Below are 14,189 nucleotides of genomic sequence, written 5' to 3'. Positions count from 1 at the left end.
CTCAGTCAGTTAAGTGTCTGACCTTGGCCCAGGTCATGATCTTAGGGACCTAGGATAGAACAACGCGTTGGGCTCCCTGCCCAGTAGGGAGTCTGCTTGTCCCTCTGTCCCTCCCTCTGCTCATGCGTGCTCTCTCTCTCAAATAAATAAAATCTTAAAAAAAAAAAATCCATGGAAGATATGTAATTCATCTGTTTCAAGGTCACTTTATTTATTTATTTATTTATTTATTTATTTATTTATTTAAGATTGAAAGAGACAGCAGGGGAGGGAAGATTGACAGAAAGAGAGGGAGAGAGAATCTTAAGCAGGCCCAACACCAGTGTAGACCGGATACGGAGCTCCCCCTCATAACTCTGAGATCATGTCTGAGTCAAAATAAAGAATCAACGCTTAACCCACTGAGCAACCCAGGCACCCCTCGCCACATTTACTTATTATTAATTTTATTAATTTTAAATGTTTTAAGTCTTTTTAAAATTGAGGTAAAAGTGGTACATGATATTTTATTAGCTTCAGATGTACAGCATAAAAATTCGACATTTGTATGCACCACAAATAGATCACCATGGTCTGGTAACAATTGTCACCACAAATTGACTCCCTTCATACATATTACATACCCCTCAATTCTCCTTCCCAATGGCAACCACCCATCTGTTCTCTGTATACATGAATTTTGTTTTGCTTTTGTTTTTGTTTTATGTTATTTTGTTGTTGAGATTCCCTCTGTAAGTGAAATCATATATTATTGGTCTTTACTGTCTGACTTATTTCACTTGCATCATACCCTCAGGTTGCAAACATGTTGTCCCAAATGGCAAACTTCCCTTCCTGTTAATGGCCATTTATAAATATTTTATATATTTATAATATTTTTAAATGGCCACATATATATGTATGTATGTGTGTGTATACATATAACATGTCTTCTGCATCCATTCATCCATTGATGGATACTGACAAGGTTGTTTCCATATGGTGACTGCTGTAAATAATGCTGTGATGAACATAGTGGTGCATATATGTTTTCAAATTCTGTTTTCATTTTTGTCAGATAAATACCCAGAAGCAAAATTGCAGATGCCCAGAAGCAAAATACCTAAAAGCAAAATCATGCAGTAGATCATTTTTAATTTTAGCAGAAACTCTTATTTGTTTTCCATAGTGTCTGCCCCAATATACATTCCCAGCAACAGTGCGGGAGGCTTCCTTTATCTCCGTATCCTCTCCAACACTTGTTATGTCTTGTCTTTTTGATGATGGCTATTATAACAGGCGTGAGGTGATAATCATTATGGTTTTTGATTTGTATTTCCCTGACAGTGATATTGAACATCCTTTCAGATGCCTTTTGGCCGTATGTCTTCTCTGAAAAAGTAACTATTTAGATCCTCTGCCCATTTTTAAATCAGTTTTTTTGTTTTTAATTGTTTTATTTGTATTGAGTTGTTTGGGTTCTTTATATATTTTGGATGTTAATCTTTTATCAGATATATGATTTGCAAACATTTTCTTTCATTCAATATATTGCCTTTATACTATGTCAATGGTTTCCTTTGCTGTGCAGAAGCTTTTTTTTTTTTTTTTTTTTTTTTTTTTTAGTTTTTAGTTTTTAGTTTTTAGTTTTGCTCTTATTGCCTTTGCCTTTGGAGTCAGTTCCAAAAATTCAATGCCAGGACCAATATCAAGGTGCTCAATGTATATTTTCTTCTAGGAGTTTTTCTGATTACATTTAAGTCTTTAATTCATTTTGAGGGACACCTGAGTACCTCAAGACAGTTAAGCACCTGCTATCGGCTCAGGTCATGGTCTCAGGGTCCTGAGGTGGAGCCCCATGTAGGGCATCCTTCTCAGCAGGGAGTCTGCTTCTCCACTCCCTTTGCCCTTCCCACCCCTCATGTATACATGCACGTTCTCTCTCTCTCTCTCTCTCTCTCTCTCTCTCTCAAATAAATAAATTCTTCAGTCCATTTTGGGATTTTATATATGGTGTAAGATATTGATCGAGTTACATTCTTTTGCCTGTGGTTGTCCAGGTTTCCCAACACCATCTATTGGAAAGATCATCCTTTCTTCATTGTGTATTTTTGGCTCCTGTGTCATAAATTAATAGACCATATATATGTGAGATTATTCCTGGGCTTCTGTTCTTTCGTACTGATATATGTGTCTGTTTTTTGGTCAATACCGTATGGTTTTGATTACTGTAGTTGTATATTATAGTTTGAAACAGGGAAGCATTATACCTTCTGTGTTACTCCTCTTAAGATTGCTTTGGTTATTTGTGGTTTTGTGTGGTTTTAAAGCAATTTCAAAATTTGTTCCATTTCATTGAAAAGTGCTATTGGAATTTTTATAGAGATTGCTTTAAATCTGTATATGGCTTTGAGTCCTATGGACATTTTAACAATATTATCTTTCAATCTATTGAGGGCAGAATATCTTTCCATTTATTTGAGTCATTCAGTTTTATTTTGTTTTGTTTTTGTCATATCTTATAGTTTTCAGTGTACAACTTCTTGGCCTCATTTGTTACATTCATTCCCAGATATTTTGTTGATTTTTTAAAATTTTATTTTATTTTATTTAAAGATTTTATTTATTTATTCATAGACACACAGAGAGAGAGGCAGAGACACAGGCAGAGGGAGAAGCAGGCTCCATGCAGGGAGCCCAATGTGGGACTCGATCCCGGGTCTCCAGGATCACACCCCAGGCTGCAGGCAGCGCCAAACCGCTGCACCACCGGGGCTGCCCTATTTTGTTGATTTTTTAAAATGTAATTGTAAATGGGATTATCCCCTTAATTTATTTTTCTGACAGTTAATATTGAAATATAAATTGTATTTTATTCTTATTAATGTATAGGAATGCAACAGATTTTTGCATATTAATTTTGTATCCTGCAATTTTACTGAGTTCATTTGTTCCAATGTTTTTTTTTTTTTTTGTCATAGATTTTAGGGTTTTCCATACGTAATATCATGTCATCAGTGAGTAATGATGGTTTTAATTCCCTCTTTCCAATTTAGATGCCTTTTCTTTTCTTGCCTAAATGCCATGGCTAGGATTTCCAATATTATGTTCAATAAAAGTGGTGAGAGTAGGCATCCTTGTCTAGTTCTTCAGCTTAGAGGAAAATTTTTTAACTTTTCAGTTGAGTATGACTTGTTGTTGGCTCGTCACATATGTTTTTTATTATGTTAAGATATGATTTCTCTACCTCTACTTTGTTGAGAGTTCTCATCAGAAATGAATACTGAATTTTGTTACTTGCTTTTTTCTGCATGTATTAAGAATGGTCATATGACCTTTTTCCTTCATTTTGTTAATATGGTGTATGACATTGATTGATTTGCAGTTGTTGAATCATCCTTGCTACCCTGGGATAAATCCCACTTGATCATGGTGTATGGTCCTTTTAATGTGTTGTTGAATTCACTTTACTAATATTTTGTTGAGGATTTTTGCATCTAAGTTCATCAGGGATATTGACCTATAGTTTTCAATTTTCTTTTCTTCTTCGTCTTTTTTTTTTTTTTTTTTTTTTTTATCATGCCTGATTTGGGATCAGGGTAAGGTGAGCTCAGTAAATGAGTTAAAAAATAAAACTAAGGAGCACCAGGTTGTGACTCTTGATCTCGGGGCTGTGGGTTCAAGTCCCACATTAGGTGTAGAAATTACTTTAAAAAAGGAGTTTGGAAATATTCTCTCCTCTTCAATTTTTTTTTTTGGAAGGGTTACAGAAGTATAAGTATTAAATCTTTGAATGTTTGGTAGAATTCACCTTTGAAGCTATCTGGTCCTGGACTTTTGTTTATTACTAGGTTTTTAATTACTGTTTGATCTCTTTACTAGTAATCAGTCTATTTAGAGATTCTATTTCTTCATGATTCAGTCTAGGAAAATTGGATGTATTATATTTAGATTACTTTCTCACTTATTTCGTGTATCTACTGTAGGTTTTTGGTTTACAGTTACTGTGAGGTTCCTACTATATAACAGTGCATGTATGTATACACACACACACATACACACATGTTGAAAGAAATTTAAATTTGTATTCTAAAACCTCTACATTTTTACTTCCCAACTTCTATCATTTTATGTCGTATTTTAGATGTTTTTGTTTTGTGTATCCCTTAACTAAATCATTGTAGTTACAGTTAATTGTATTGCTTTTGTCTTTTAATCTTCAGAGTATCTTTAAGTGGTTAATCCACTATCTTTACTGTATATTTGCCCTTACCCTGAAGAAAGCCCCAACTTGTCTCTGGCCCTCAGAAGATGCTTAAGATTAGCAAATGCATCTCCTTCACATATAATCCAGTCACATATCAAACTGCCACCTTTGCCTTGTGTCCTGGAATGAGGGCATCTGTAAGTGAGCCTCTCAGAAGGAGTATTTCAGATCCCCAGAGCCCCCAGTGTCCCCTTGATGTAAGCCCCATTGTTTTCCACAGCCAGACATTCTCGATATCTTAACTCTCTGGGTGCAGGTCCTGAGGGTTAGGGTGCTCAATGTAGGGCATAAACCCCTCACTCCTTAGGGAGAAGCTCCACACCTATGAGATCTCTCCCTACTGTGTGTTGCCATGCCAAGTGTGGGGTTTCTTGGTGAGACAACACCTCTGCCTCTCCTACCCATCTTGGTGTGTTTCTTTTATCTGTTGTTGTGGAGGGAGCTGTTCATTTAGTTTTCAGTTCTTTTTGAATGGAAATTGTTTCACACGTGGCTATAGATTTCATGTATCAGTGGGAGGTGTATTCAGGGTCTTCTTATATTGCCATCTTAGACTCATGCATACGCTTACTTTGTGTTACCCAAATGACTTTTTTTGCTGACTACAAAGTCAGGCATTATTTATTTATGTATTATTGGCATCGCAGATAAAATTATTTTTTAGATTATTTTTGTGTTGCCTATCTAAAATAGATGAAAAAGTTCATTTCTTAAAGTCCAAGAAAAACTGTAACGTTGTATTGATTTGAGAATTAGTCTTACAATTGAGTGATATTGCAAAACTTGAAGTTATTCAGTGCTAACAGCAATTTTGTTAACAGTTTGTGAAGTTTTAATGAGGAAACAACTGAATAAAGAAATTCAAAATCAAATAATTGGAATAACAGATTTTTTTCTCTTTAAACTTCTTTTATGTCTAATCTTTTCAAACATAATATGAATAAAGCTCTTCCTTGTGGACTATCTCATGATTGCCACTAAGTGAAAGAACCAAATAATTTTTAGAATCAGTTGACCCTTTATATCTAACATTATGAATAGTCTTCAAGGATAAAGTGATCCTGCAGAAAAGTTGAAGAGTAGTTGTATATATAGATCAAATCAAACGGCATGTAAAATATTTTGAAAACTATGTTTTAGATGTATAATTAAAACTTGTACATGGTATTATAATTGCAACTCTAAGGTACTAAGGTACTATTTCCAATCTCTTCTCTACAGTTACTATCAGTATTTATAAAATGAACAGGAAAAACCCACTATAGACAGCTGCATAACAGCCCATTAAACCAGAGCTGCTCCACTGCTGTAACTGACTCTTTGAAACTGATGTGGCACACACTGTGGCAGGCTTTAGTGAAAAAAAAGGAATTTCAAAACCAGTTTTATTATTTATTTATTTATTTATTTGTCTATTTATTTATTTATTATTTATTGGTATTCATTCTATTCAGAACTATGTTCTGAACAGAAGAAAAGAAAGTTTAACAAAAAGCAGATTTCTTTTTGATTGTGAGCTTCTGCCCAAACCATGTTGGTTTCAAAGAGACAGTAGAGCTGATAAACTACAGTTTAAAAGATTAGTGTAGGAGTGTTTACTGAAGGCTCTATTTTTTTATCCTGTTGACTACCCAAACCCCATAGCGTTTCAATGTTTCATCATAGAAGAAATAGTCTGTGTTATTAAACTGAAAGTAAAAAGCAACTGAAGTGCATCAGTATGCATTTCTTTTACTAGAAATTAGCATCATAGTTTTCACTTCTTATCTTAACAGACACCTGTAATATATCTTTTACTCTAATATCCAGTATGCTTACTTTATGTACTATCATTTATTTATATTTAGATATAAATGGCTACCACATAAATATATAAATAATAAGATATAATGATATGTACACATCATATATCATTGATATGTATACATATATCATGATATATATATATATATATCACTATATCACACTGGTTAAATTCCTGGGCATTACCACAATTTTCTCATACTCTATTTCTCTTCTGCTAGTGCATTTGGTACCTTTCTTAGGAGAAATATTAAAGACCATTTTAGAATACTACTTTCTATCTTAAATAATGCATTTTGTGGAGTACAGCATAATGAATGTAAACTTTTTAAAATACTCTTTACTAATTTTTTAAATTCCATTTTTATAGATTATATACAGAGTTTTATATATAATTGCATATTATTATTATTTTTGTAAGAGATTCTACTGTTAAAGTCTGTGATATCATCTTTTGCTGCCTGAAATTAGAAAAGTATTACATTTTATTTCATCAGAATTCAAATGAAATATAAAAGCAAAGAATGACTTTATATTTGCATTTTGTATAGTTATAATTACTTATAGTGAATACTTTTATAACATTCATTTTATATTTTCATTTATTATAAGGCAGCCACTAAGACAAATTTCCATACCTAATTTGTTAGACATATCTTAAATAAATATGGTAAATATTGGTTATGTTTATCATGAAATCATGTAAGAAATAATGATTGGTTGTCTAAAGGAGCAAAGTCTAAATGATTCCTGATAAACCTTTTAAAATGACTATAAGCAAGCCAAAAGCCATTTTAGAAACCAAAATTTAAAGATAACTTTCTCTGAAATCCTACATTCAAGTTATATTTACAACAAAACCATCCAACCCAACCAATCAAATTCTCATTGCTTTGTTGCATCCTTCATACTTTCATTTTATCTCTGAATAAAGCTTTGAGTCTTCTAATATTTATTTTGGTTTAAACCAGGATAATTCTATGAGGGCAAAGGATATGATTCATAGATATTCTGATAACAACGTGCAGATATATGTGCACACGAATTTCTGAATCAATGATATTCATTGTGTCTTTAACACAAACATTCTGTATTAAAATATTATAATAAAAACCTCCTACTATCTTCTAGAAATAAGAATTGGCTATAGATTTGTTAGTAAAGATTTCTAATCACAGAAGAGCTGGTTAGGTATGACCAGTTTTCTTCCACTTCTGATATGTTATTGTAGCCTCAAGATGGAAAATACATACAAAATACTATCCAAGTAATTAACTAAAAGTATTTTTCACTACCAATTCAGTCTATTTTGGTGACTCAGATGTTATTTTCTACATAGCATCTGCTCATTAGTGGACTCATTGATAGGCTTTTCTGCAATGGAATGGATTTTAAACTACTCAAATATAAACCTCCCAGATCAAATGGGACTGAACTCCTGTCCATTAATTGTGAATTGGTACTGTTTAAGAGTTTAAGATTTCCTATTCTTAAAGTTCTGTCCTTTTGCTATCTCTGCAATTTATAATCATTGTTTTCCGTGTCAATATTAGATATGATGAACTATTCTGAAAGTAATTATGCATCCTTGAATAACTTCTTTGGAATGTGTTGCACATATATATCAAGCGAACTCTATCTAGATCATTGATTTTTAAAAAAAATTTCATGTCACAATGTCTTGAATTTTTCAAGGCTTTGACTTAGATTCTGACTTAACTGTTGCTATAGGGTACAGGTGATATAAGACTCTGAGATGGACATATATACAAAAGAGTCTTGGCATAACAGCACATTTCTGCATTTACTTTAATGGTTAGGCATGGAAATCATGAGAATATTTAAATAAATGCAGCCAGTTTGAGTTCCCTATCATCCATTCTGATGAATATGCATCGATTCAAAGGTTTGAACAATCACATCATTCCTTTTACCTCATTTTTCATATGAAAAGCAAGGACATTCTATTTGAAAATAACATTAACACAATGTCATGATTGAGTATTTAAATGAACAAAAGTCAGGAAAATCATTTTCTCATTTGTCTAGAGCTGTAGCTTGGCAACATAGTATGTATCTTGAAGAATAAAACTGCTAAAAAAGCATGAGATGTTCCTAAATAAAACAACCATTTATTTCATTTTCCTTGCTAAACAATTTTAAAGAGGGAAAAAGGTAATCTCAAGTCACTGACAAGCTAATATTAACAATGCAGCAAACTAAATGAAAAATCCTTAAGTTCTTCTAGTCAATTCAATAAAGCTTTGCCCAAGGCATGTAAAAATAAGGATGACTGCAAATGAAAATAAGTAAGCCACATGGACGAAGGGAAAATAATTGTAATCTGATGACCCACCCAGTCTCTCAAAGTGAATTATTTGTATTCAATATTTAGCACAGATTGCTTGGAATTTTCCCATGAACATTCAATATTTCTAAACTGAGTCCATACTTACTCAAAACTAATACAATGATTGAAGTGGAAAAATTCTTTAAGTTTTTCTATTCGGCTAATTATCCCTCTGACTTGCTAAACTCTTCTACAACATAATTCACAGTGACACCAAACAATTCACTTCTCTACAACTAGGCATTTTTCTTTGTAACCTGAATTTCTTCAGAAAAGAAAAAAAAAAGAGGGGGGAAATGAATTCTAACTTCCATGGTCTTGGGTGAATATTTTATCTCAAAGTAAATGTGATTACTTTTTCTCACTAGAAGAATTAATGGTCAGGAAACATTGGATGAGAAAGATTGAAATGAAAACTTTGAACCACTTTGATTCTAGTGAAGTTAGATTACTGATACACTATGGAAAGTGGCAGCATAAATAAATGCTAATGACTCAGAAAAGACTGTCTTGAACTTAACCCAAAATAATCGTGTTCCACTCTAACAGATAAGTTTTTCTGCATACAAGATAGCCAAGAGAAGACTATATAACATACGTATTGGAGATAGAAACATTTGATCATAGTTTTTTGAGAAAATTTTTTATAAAAAGGGATTATTGGGGATTTGGAATAAAAGATGATAAATGAAATGGATGAAGTAGAATATAGTCAATGCATTCACTGTGAATACATGAGTTCTATGACTTTAAAAGAAGTCTATATTAAATAGTATTTCATTTTGCTTTATTTTATTTTGCCTTGAGAATAACAATACACAGTATATTTTAGATCCTGGGCAATTTTACAATAATGTAATACATTTTGCTTTATTTTATTGTAGTATCATATTTCACATTATTTGACACTAAAAACCTTTAGTTATTGAAGAAATAACTAATACTACAACAGGATATATTTTTTTGGCTAGAACATAATTTGGAAAAAAAGAGTTATAAAATGAAGGACACAGTGACCATTATTGGCAAACTATGTAAGTCAGGATGGGTAAATTATAGAATGATTAGACCAAGAACTATGGGGAAAGAGCCTAGAGAAGTAAATGGAGGAAAGGGTCTTGAAAATCACTGCTAAGAAATTTATACATTAACTCTGATCTATGAAGCTATGAGGAGTTGTTAGACATCTGATATGATCAGATTTACATTTCAAATATACTCAATATGAGTATTCTGAATATAAATGGAGGAAAAAGAATAGGACTGGTAACACTGAAGTCAGAGAAACCAGTTAAAAATCCATTGCAAAAAGAAGAGAAAAATAAAGACCTAAAATATTACTGTGGAGGGGGGCTAAAATGAGGGGGATAAATTGGGAGATATTAAAGGAGTAGAATGAATAGGATTGGGTGGCTAAATTGAATGTAAGTGACAAGTGGAATTTAGGAATCTGGAATGAATTCCAAGTTAGCATGGAAAGGTCAAGTAGAGTGGTAGCTTTGAGATCCATGGAAGAGTGATGATGAAATTGGTTTTTGTGATGACTTTTTAACCTAAATCCTTTTGACTAAAAACAAAAACACAAAACGTTGGGAAGTTTTAAGGACCAACCAAGGTCTGTACTGCTTCGTTAAGTGAAGATTATTACAAAGGAGAATATTCCTTCCCTGTTGTGGCTTAGTAGGAAATTCAAACTATTGAAGGAGAATTTCTTTCATGGTACAGCCATGTGCCCAACTCTCTACTTTTATTTGGTGGGACAGGGGCTCCTGGATGGATTATTCATATGGGAAAGTGTTAAATCATGTAGCTAGATGAACTATCTGGCTATGGATGAGAATTCATATGCATTATGAGTAGGGAGTGGACTCTCAAAGACTGAGCTCTTCCTGGAGGGAAGGAGTAAGAAAACCTGGGCACTGACTCAGGTGCTTTGCAGCTTCCTGGCACTGATCACACTTCCTCATGGCTTCTTAATTTCACCATGTCCTGTCTAATGATATCTAACTCCCAAATCTTTTCCCTTCATCAGGATCTGGTGTCAGGAGAATCTTAAGCAACAATACAGCCCCATGAGTAAGGGAGAGAAAGAGATTTGAGTCTGTTCCATGGTCATCTTCAGTGCCCTTTAGCCTCTTGGTCCCATCTTTCTCTGTTTTTGTCAGGGAACATCCTCACTTTTCCAACTAAAGTCTTTGTTCACTCTCATCTACTTTTTATTTTCCAAAGGAAAGAGAACACCTTTATGTTCTTCTACGCTGATCTTGGAAACCCAGTGCAAGAATGTTTGATCCTCTCTGTGCCTTATCAGGGAACCACATATTATTACCCCCATCAGCCACACCTGACTTATATCATGTTTTTGTATAGTCTGTGAGTGAAGAATCATTCTCACTATTTTAAATGGTTGAAAAATATGAATGATACTATTTTGTGGTATATGAAAATTATGAAATTTGAATTTCACTTTCTATAAAAAAAAGTTTTCTTTTTTTTTCTCCTTATTTATTGTCCATGGTTGTTTCTGGACTAGAAGGGCACATTTAAAAGTTGTTATAGGGACACCAGGGTGGCTCAGTGGTTGAGTATCTGCTTTCAGCTCAGGTCATGATCCCAGGGTCCTGGGATCAAGTCCCACATCAGGCTCCCGCAGGGAGCCCGCTTCTTCTGCCTCTGTCTCTGTGTCTCTCATGAATAAATAAATAAAATCTTTAAAAAATAATTTTAAAAAGGTGTTGTAGAAATTATATGGCCCATTAATCCTACAATATGTACTATCTGACCTTTTATAGAAAGAGTTTGCCAATCTCTGGTCATCGCTTTCTCCATTAATACCATACTATTCCAGCAGCATTCAGGACATGGGGCCCTTTCTATGGGGCTTAAGCTCCAGGAGATGAAACAGTAAAGATCCTTCATTGTGATAATTTTCTAAACTTATATGGAGTTTCTATCAACCTTGGAACTCATCCAGAGAGAAAGATGAGGGCCACAACTAACTCAACTAGACCATATTTTACCTCTCTTTTAGTCTTCTTCCCCTTTCTTCAAGTCCCTTAAGCCAGTATAAAAAGAATTTTATGACTTCTTTATATCATTGCTCTTAGCCTTTTGAAGAAAACAAAGCATCTTTCTCTCTCACCATGATGGTAGAAACTCTATTTCAAGGCTATTATTTCTGCTATGAATTTATAAATTCATTTTAAAAGCTCAAAATTTACTTCTATGTAAACATGATCCTGAGGACCAGTGTTTGTGGAAAACAGTTGACTTTGTGTGAATTGTGAGTTAAGAACTAAGGGTATGAAAAAGTCAGGGGGAATTTCCCAAATTTCCTCTTACTACCATTTATTGTATACTAATTGTCTGTTTGCTTGCTTGTTTTTCAGGTACTAAGATAAGGGATTTACCTATGATTTACTTTATTTGATTATAACAAGAATCCTATAATTTAGATTCTATTATATCATTTTATTAAGAAGGGGACAGAGATACAGAGATATTAAGTAAACTGGCATGATTTGCTGAGTTAATAAATGTTGGAGGCAAAACTTGAACCCTTGTTGATATGACTCTGTGTGTGAGAGACAGAAAGAGATACTCAGAAAACTTTGTTTAAAATCAGGAAAGGCAGACTATTTTACTAATCCCGGATAAAATTTTTGCTCACATTGTTATTCTAATATGTATTGGCTGTATAAGGCAAAATTATCTATCTAGCACTTTAAAGCATAGTTCTCAATGCCTCCATAGTCATTATAAGAGTGAAACATTTGAGGATCATTTGTTAAAAGCCATAATTATTTTGAAATTATTACTGATTTGTGCAATAGTGAATTAAAAGGTTGAACACTTCAATTTAGTATGTTCTGTAAAGCATAATTCTCATGGTGATGATGGTAGTGTTATGGTCAGAAATGGTAGAAGGGATATATGGTGAAATTATAACCAGCAAGAGTTTTTTGTAACCCTGTTTACTAAGAATGCATTTACATTTTTTTTGTTAATCTATATGAGGCTTCTCCTTCATATTGATGGCTTTTGAAAAAATGTTCCTTTAATGTATGAATCTGACTTTTATATAATATTTTAGTATTTTAGAGGTTTTGGTGAGGGAGCATTTTAGAAACGTTTTGATATTGGACAGTATCAACAACTACCTAGGCTGAACCCAGCATAAATTATTTCCATAGCATGATTTTCTTGAATTTATAGTTCACAGTTTCCATGTTTTAGAGGAAATGTGAATAAAGCATTTTTAAACTAGACAAATATCTGTGTACTCATCTATGTTTGTAACTCTGGATGAAAATATAATCTGGACATAAGGTGATGCAAATTACTCTTTTGCATATATGGGGCCTAGTGACATGTACACATAAGAATAACAAAAAATAAAAATAAACACACTAATTAAAAAGAAAAAAGAAAAAATATCATCTCCATTAGGATTTGACATTTTATCTTATTTTATTTTATTTTTTTAATTTTTTAGCATTTGTCATTATTAAGAACAGTTTCCTGGGTTATATGTGACAAATAAGAAGACTTTCATTTTATAAATGGAAAATAACTGAGAAATTCAAAACTTAATTACTCATTGTGGTTTAATTTGCTTTTCTACACTGGCATAAAAGATTTGGGGAATACTGCATTCAAGAGAATACCATCGTTACTAATTTCCCGGGGCTGCCATAACAAAATACCATAAACTTAGTGGCTTAAGATAACAAAAATGTATTTTCTCACAGGTGTGGAGACTAGAAGTACAAAATCAAATTATTGGCAGGGCTCTGCTCTTTCTGAAGGCTCTGGCTGTGGGGGGATGATCTTTCCTCGCCTCTTCCAGTTTCTGGTTGTTGCTGGTATTCCTTGGCATTTCTTGGATTATAGTCATATTATTCTATCTGTGCTCTAGGGTTACATAATAGTATTACTGTGTGTGTGTCTGTCGTCGTCATAGTGTGGAAGTTTTCCTTCTTCTTATAAATATACCAATCACTAGATTAGGACCACCCTTATCCAATATGACCTCATCCTAACTTTATTATATCTGCAAAGACCCTACTTCCAAATAAGGAAACATTCACAGATATCAGAACTTTCAACATGTTTTAGGGGAAAGAGACAACACAACTCAATCTGCAACATACACAATACTTTAAAATTATTTCAACCTAATAATTATTAAAAGGTTGGTAGACATAGATAAGTAGGTTGAATATGCTATCTGAATAACAAATCTAGTTCAAATGCACTTATATCACAGTTCATTGGAAATTCAGGTGACTTACTTTTCTTATTGCACTACTTATTAAGATAATTTTAGGCTACTATTTTAAAATATTTTCTTTTAGTGAATTAAAATTATTTTAAAAATAATGCAGAGAGAACTCATGTACCCTTTATATAGTTTCCCCTAGTGATAACATCTCGCAAACTACAATAAAATATCACAGCCAAGCGGGACGCCTGGGTGTCTCAGCAGATGAGTATTTGCCTTTGGCTTAGGGAGTGATCCCTGGATCTGGGATTGAGTCCCACATCAGGCTTCTGAGAAGCTTTCTTCTCCCTCTACCTATGCCTCTGTCTCTATTCTCTGGTTCTCTCATGAATAAATAAATAAAATATTTTAAAAAATCATAGCCAAGGTATTGACATTGATGTAATCCATCCATTTTATTTAGATTTCCCTAGTTTTACTTGCACTCAAGTAAGCGTGTCTATTTCATTCCATTTTATAACATGAGTCCATGTATTCACCATCATAGTTAATATATGAGACAGTTC

General features: G+C 33.2%; 1 long non-coding RNA gene across 1 annotated transcript in view; it reads left to right on the top strand.

The window, feature by feature from the left end:
* The window catches only part of LOC129519083 (uncharacterized), a 154,569-nt gene that overhangs the window by 77,042 nt on the left and 63,338 nt on the right, over positions 1–14,189 (top strand). The gene's annotated exons all lie outside the window — the stretch shown is intronic.

Source organism: Nyctereutes procyonoides, unplaced genomic scaffold, assembly GCF_905146905.1.
Source record: "Nyctereutes procyonoides isolate TBG_1078 unplaced genomic scaffold, NYPRO_anot_genome, whole genome shotgun sequence".
Classification (NCBI taxonomy): Eukaryota; Metazoa; Chordata; class Mammalia; order Carnivora; family Canidae; genus Nyctereutes; species Nyctereutes procyonoides.
Note: the sequence above shows the minus strand (reverse complement) of the source record. Positions and strands in the feature narration are given on the sequence as shown.